This window comes from Phalaenopsis equestris, unplaced genomic scaffold, assembly GCF_001263595.1.
Source record: "Phalaenopsis equestris unplaced genomic scaffold, ASM126359v1 Scaffold000946, whole genome shotgun sequence".
NCBI lineage: Eukaryota > Viridiplantae > Streptophyta > Magnoliopsida > Asparagales > Orchidaceae > Phalaenopsis > Phalaenopsis equestris.
The window spans coordinates 32,557-40,243 of record NW_018165385.1 but is presented as its reverse complement, the minus strand read 5'-3'; the positions used below and the strand labels follow the sequence as shown (position 1 = coordinate 40,243).

General features: G+C 34.1%; 1 protein-coding gene across 2 annotated transcripts in view; it reads right to left on the bottom strand.

The window, feature by feature from the left end:
• LOC110032459 (transcription factor bHLH62) overlaps positions 1-7,687 on the bottom strand; it is a 13,994-nt gene that overhangs the window by 897 nt on the left and 5,410 nt on the right. The gene's annotated exons all lie outside the window — the stretch shown is intronic.

The window sequence follows — 7,687 nt, the reverse complement described above, 5'->3', positions numbered from 1 at the left end:
GGCTCATTATATCTCTATTATTCTTTAGCTTAGCAACGCTACATTTTAACTTTCATTCATCACTTCATACATAATTCATACGGTAAATGCTAGCTAAGTTTATCCTCTTACAGCATGACGCTACACATAATCGATGACAGATTTACATGGACAAAGGAAGTAAAACCAATTTGCCAAAAGAAGGAATTAAAGCTAGAATTCTTTAAATTTTTTATAAAGAATGAATTAGAACATCGTTTTAAATGATGGGTCCTATCAAACAAATAGCAACACTTCGAGGGATGTCACGCAAAAAAAGTAATGCTGAGTCAACGAACTTGAGTTCTAATAAAGAGTCCAAAAGTATCCCAATTTTGTACTAACTCTTTCTCAATCCACCGCACTTCTGCTTCGTAGCAACTTCACTCCCGAGGGTCTTACAAACTCACATAAGGGCAATCAAACCGTTAAAAGTTGCTGAAAAATGGTGTTTCTCATCGCATTGTCGCTACCTCAATATGACAGCCATGATAATGTTATGATTGGAGACGAAATGAGCTATTCATAATAAATCATATTGATTCTAGCTCTTTGCCACGTACTCCTATTATTTTTTAAATAATGTCCTTTATAAGAAAGAAGAAAAAAAACATTATTTCATATAACAATTTTTTCATTCTAATTATGTATGGAGAAATTAAACAAGGCACGATCCTTTTTTTCAACTTAAAAGATAGAATGTATGACCAGACAAGCTCTTCACTCCAATCACCGCCAATTGTTGTTTTTCGAGTGTCAACATTGCTCTATCCCAACAAATTCATAAATTAGGACATCTATAAATGTCAATTCTCAAGCATAATCTCATAATTCAATCATGATTTATCATCGTCCCTGCTACTATTAACTCTCCATTGCAGAGCATGTCGGTGCAACAACAATCATAAACTCTCATTGTCTATCTCCACTATTTTATCTTCTTAGTTTCTTGAAATAGTATTCTCAGTAACGGACCTCGCCCATGCAATCATTTTTGGATTGCTCTTCCAAACACACCTAGCATTATCCACTTAAACAAGTATCTCAAGTTTATGATGCTTTTTTTCAAATTTAAAGTCTTAGTCAAAAAGCATATTGATCTAAGAATCATGACAATGTGCTACTACAATGGTAGTGAGTATCTAAACTATTAACACATTCTTATCCACCAATTGCATCCTCATTTAACCAGCTGCACATCTGAAAATGATAAATTCCTTAAAAAACACTATTATAATATTTGTTGAAATCTCTCTCTCCCCCCTCTCTCCCTCTCTCCCCCCCTCTCTCCCTCTCTCTCTATTGCATCCATTTTTCCACATAACTATTGGACTGGAGTTTTTGCTCCGATAGTTTACCGTATAAATCGTTAGTCTACACTTCATTTCTACAAGTGTCCGCATCATATAACGTGGTAAAACCGCAATCTCTTGGAATGCCAAAAAATAAAACACCATGGCTCACTACCCCCACCAAGTTGGAATATCACTCTATTTCCACCATAATTGCTAAGCTTTGTTGTGTCAACTCCCTATTTCATTGAACTTGGCATTCACCTTCCTTGGGCCATGGTAATGTGTATAAAAAGTATATGCCATTCATCTATACTTTAGCGATATCTTTCATTCTCGGACGAAACAAGCAACTATTGTTTATCATGCTATTTAAAAATAAATACAAAATGAAACCATATCTCTATCCCAAGCAAGGATGAGCCATATCCTTTTATCCATGGAAAAGAAGATTCTAGAAAAAGCTAGAAAGAGAAAAATAATCTAAGAAATTCTAGAAAGTTTCACATAATTCAAAAAATATGTTGAAATAAGTAAGTTTCAAGAGAGCTCTAGAATATTCTAGAAAGTCCTAGAATCATGTATATGTAAAGAATAATGTAGAACTATCTAGAAACTCGTATATTATAATGTAGTCTAGAAAGTTTCATGATGCTTTGGAGAGGAAATGGGCTACTCATAATAAATCATATTGATTCTAGCTCTTTGCTACGTACTCCTATTATTTTTTAAATAATGTCCTTTATAAGAAAGAAGAAAAAAAACATTATTTTATATAACAATTTTTTCATTCTAATTATGTATGGAGAAATTAAACAAGGCACAATCCTTTTTTTCAACTTAAAAGATAGAATGTATGTGCAGACAAGCTTTTCACTCCAATCACCGCCAATTGTTGTATTTCGAGTGTCAACATTGCTCTATCCAAGCAAATTCATAAATTAGGACATCTATAAATGTCAATTCTCAAGCATAATCTCATAATTCAATCATGATTTATCATCGTCCCTGCTACTATTAACTCTCCATTGCAGAGCATGTCGGTGCAACAACAATCATAAACTCTCATTGTCTATCTCCACTATTTTATCTTCTTAGTTTCTTGAAATAGTATTCTCAGTAACGGACCTCGCCCATGCAATCATTTTTGGATTGCTCTTCCAAACACACCTAGCATTATCCACTTAAACAAATATCTCAAGTTTATGATGCTTTTTTCAAATTTAAAGTCTTAGTCAAAAAGCATATTGATCTAAGAATCATGACAATGTGCTACTACAATGGTAGTGAGTATCTAAACTATTAACGCATTCTTATCCACCAATTGCATCCTCATTTAACCAGCTGCACATCTGAAAATGATAAATTCCTTAAAAAACACTATTATAATATTTGTTGAAATCTCTCTCTCCCCCCTCTCTCCCTCTCTCCCCCCCTCTCTCCCTCTCTCTCTATTGCATCCATTTTTCCACATAACTATTGGACTGGAGTTTTTGCTCCGATAGTTTACCGTATAAATCGTTAGTCTACACTTCATTTCTACAAGTGTCCGCATCATATAACGTGGTAAAACCGCAATCTCTTGGAATGCCAAAAAATAAAACACCATGGCTCACTACCCCCACCAAGTTGGAATATCACTCTATTTCCACCATAATTGCTAAGCTTTGTTGTGTCAACTCCCTATTTCATTGAACTTGGCATTCACCTTCCTTGGGCCATGGTAATGTGTATAAAAAGTATATGCCATTCATCTATACTTTAGCGATATCTTTCATTCTCGGACGAAACAAGCAACTATTGTTTATCATGCTATTTAAAAATAAATACAAAATGAAACCATATCTCTATCCCAAGCAAGGATGAGCCATATCCTTTTATCCATGGAAAAGAAGATTCTAGAAAAAGCTAGAAAGAGAAAAATAATCTAAGAAATTCTAGAAAGTTTCACATAATTCAAAAAATATGTTGAAATAAGTAAGTTTCAAGAGAGCTCTAGAATATTCTAGAAAGTCCTAGAATCATGTATATGTAAAGAATAATGTAGAACTATCTAGAAACTCGTATATTATAATGTAGTCTAGAAAGTTTCATGATGCTTTGGAGAGGAAATGGGCTACTCATAATAAATCATATTGATTCTAGCTCTTTGCTACGTACTCCTATTATTTTTTAAATAATGTCCTTTATAAGAAAGAAGAAAAAAAACATTATTTTATATAACAATTTTTTCATTCTAATTATGTATGGAGAAATTAAACAAGGCACAATCCTTTTTTTCAACTTAAAAGATAGAATGTATGTGCAGACGGTGGAGGAGCGGGGAGGTTTTAGAGATCAGCTTGGAAGCTACGGTTACCATTGGAATGATGATCGTGAAACCCTAAACTGTAGTAGAAGTCGGACATTCAAAGGATAGCCGTAGAGTATTTATAGCCGTGGGATACATCTCCAAAATTTTGAACTTCTTAAATCATTTAATAGTGTGCTTAGTTATTTTAAATTTTTGAAATATTTAGATACATGCAACTTAATTCATATATATTTATATAGCTAACACCTAAAAATATATAAATATATATAACTAAACATATGCCATCCTATACATAAAAATTATTATTTCACTTTTTAGACGTCATACTGACTAACAAGTTTAAAGTGGTATAAGAAATTTAAGGACAATTTCATATAGAATTTTAATGAAGAACAATGTTTTTCTTCACATTTCAATCTCAAACGACACTTGGGTTCTCCCTTTGAAGGTCATTCTTTGAGTAGGTGTGAAACTACATTAAATATTAATAATGGTATGCAAAATTATATTCTGGCAGATTCTCAATTTCCCCCAAAAGCTGGCTTGCTTAATCTTATAGGTTTGGGTAAATTGAATGACTTGGTTGGTCGCAAAGCTTATAGTAGTGTGTCTGAAGTTTCCTGAATAACACATATGATAACTCTCATCAATGAACAATGTGATATTGGGGAAGATGTGGTTCCTAATGAGGTTAACTTAACAACTGACGTTACTCCAAATGCTAAGGGTGTTATGTCGACCAATATGAAATTTATTTCTTCTTCCCCTCTTATGAATCAAGATTGTATGGATGCTTCTTTTTCGGATAAGGATGAAGGGGAATTGGTACCTTCTGTTGCTAATGAGCTTTATAACAAGCACATTCGTAATCTTGATTGTGAGGATATAGATAGTTTTTTTGTGTTATTTCAAAAAGAAAGAACATAAATAATAAAGCTAATGGGCTAACTATATCGCAAGTTAGTTGACAGTCTTCTAACTCTCTATGGATTTTTGTTTAATGTTTAAAGCACTTTTTTGGAATATAAGGGGTATTGGTGCTACCGCATTGTTTTTGTTATTTTTCTCTCTTTTATATTGAATGAGTCGCAAGGTTATCTATTTTCGTAAATTATCTTTTTTGAGTAAATCTCTCTTCCTAATTATATGAATGATCTAGAGAAGAGATGAACCAGAAGATAAAGACATATGATAATGAAGGCAAACTAGAAAAACACCGTGAAGAACTTTTGTGAAGTAAGCTTCACGTGATAGCTCAAGAGCCTGCGCCCAAAACGAGGTTAGGTCGAAAATGTCTTGAAAACATATCCGCGTAGAATACCCTACAAAAAAACCCACAACCAGGGATTCAAGTGTGTATGTTTGTTTGGGGGTCAATAGTAGCTCCTAAAGAGATGTATTCTTTTTGGTTAATTACATTTTGGGGGCTTCCCAAAAGTACTCTCAATAAAATGAGCTCTGATTATATTTGAATGACGCTAGTAAAGGATTTTACAAATGATGGTTATTTTACACGAGCATCTTGACGCTTTCAAAGCTCTCGCCAAACCACATGGCAGAGATCGAGTCTCTCATATCTCAAATGGGTAGCGATTCATCGATAATTGAGACCTATGAAATAACCAAACTTACTCATATAGTCCACAATATGCTTCTAAGCCTGACCAAGCCATACGGGTAGAGGGTGAATCACTAAATCCCAAATGTAAGGTGTTGTATCCATAATCCGGGCCTACAGACAACATCAACGAAGCATTGAAAGGTGCGACAAGGCTCAAAGGGGGTCGCAAAAAAAGGAAGACCGGTCAAAATCTTGTAGAGATAACCTAGTTAGAGTACTAGGATCCGTCATCCTAAGTTATTGGGATCCAAGTTTACTTAATCATAGAGGTAGTCGACCAAACTCAACCGAAGACCCCCTTGTCAGCAATCTATGAATAGTGTCATCCAAGGGGAACTCAATTGCCTTAATTTCAAAAGAAAAACTCAAATCCTATAACTTTATATAGGTCGGAACGGAAGAGCAGATGTGGGACTTATACCTGCAAAAGTGGTAAGAATGTTCTTTGAGTGAAAGAAATGAGAGGTACAACTAATAAATCCTGAATGTTCTCAGGAAGGACTTACTCCTTGTCTAGGTCAAGGAAGCCTCTAACACCCTATGCATGCTAGACAATGACATAAATATAAAACTTATGTTAAGCTAATCCGGTTGGAGAACCGCGAGCACTTCTTCTCGAGACATGCAATACGATGCAATTATCTAGTTTTAAGCATGAAGGCCCTATTAGGGATGATTTGGGATATAGTCATGTTATGCAAATCATTTTTAAAATTGGCTCAAATGTCATGCAGAAAAGTGAAGTGCATGTTTTAAATAGTTTAATATTTTAATCCTAAATTTTAATTAATCTTGACCATTTTATTATGATTTTAATAAAAGTTTTATAATATTAGGGTCCTTAAAGTGTCTAAATTTTAGCGCAAGATTCTTAGACAAATCATAATAAAAAAGGGTGAAACTTGCAATCACACGTGAAATCAGAAAAGTAAAGCAAACTGAATTAAAATTATAATATGTGACTGTTGTTGGGCTGACAACATATTCTAGAAAAACAAAAATGTTGTCAGACTTTGCATATACATACTTAGTCTTAAATGTTATACATTAATATCAGAATGCAGAATTAATATACGAGAAGTGAACATTTGCTTCTGGTCCCCACTATGTGGTTCCACGTCTCAAGCACCTAGGAACTCGTGTCTGTATCTTATTTCTGCTACATGACATCTTAAAGGTTTTATTTAATGGGAGGTTTTTTGAGTTGTTTGTTATGAAGTGAAGTTGTGCCGATATGCCTTACGCTCTTCGCAACTTATAGTTTTTCTTTCTCTGTTGTTCAGATAGTTGTCTTTCTGTCTTGGAAGTCTCAATTTTATTATTTGGGACAATTTTTTGCTCCATTTTAGTCATAAAAAAAGTGTTGTTGGATTCTAAAGGGTAATCTGTCGTCTTTCCCTTTCTTCCATCAGCGACCCCCTGGTATATTCAGATTTGCTCTTATTAATTGCTTTATATTGATCAATAGTTTTCCTTCTCTTATGTCATTTTTCTCGCTTTGTCATTGCTTTGTCATAGGCTTGCAGGTTCAGCTTTTTGTTTGCTCCTCTTATCTTCACTTGAGGTTTTCTCTCTCAAAATTTTGGTTGTTTGGCTTACCTCCTTCGGGATTTCTGATTTTTGAGTTTCGTTTGTGTGTGTTGTGCTCCTGAGGGAGGAACCTCTAGGTTTTCTTTGAAGCGAGTTGTATTTTATTTGTTGTAAGGATCCTCCTGTCATTCCTTATAATTTTTATTTTGCATGAATAAAAGTCTCTCTAAGATTTCAAAAAGTAATAATAATAACAATACGTGGTAATTACATATAGAGCACCCTGAACTTTGATATTTAAAAATCAAGCACTCTTTTCATCTATTTTTTAAATTCTCGCTGAAATTTTAAAATTCAAGATAAAAATTCAACTCATATTTTTCAATTTTGTCAAATTCTAAATAGTTTGAAATATTAATTTTTCGGGAGTTTTATATGTTATTGTTCCGAAAATTTAAGTAGAAGAAATATAAATTACTCGCGTGCTGGCTTTGCAAATATTTTATGTTGTTCTTAGTTTCAGATGGTTTTATCCGAAGGAGATGGGCTTTTATACAGAAATGGCCAAGATCGTGGTGGACCAAATCTGTTGGGCCTTTAATTGCTAATTTTGCTTTAAGATTGAATTTATATGGCTGGGATAATTTCTCTGTTGTATGTCAGAAATGTGTCGGCAGGAATCTCGAACAAATCAAACAGATTAGGAGGCAATAAAGCAAGAGCAGGGGGCCTATAGAAGGAAGACCAAAAAGTCTTATTATTACAAGATTAAAGGACTTAATTGACCAAGTGCAGATCCCTCAGATCGGGACTCGAAGCCAACCGATTTGTGTCTGTCGAAATGAAAGTCAAGATATATTGCGCCGGGAGAAGCCATCAACCCAACTCTTCCCACAACATCGCCAACCATCT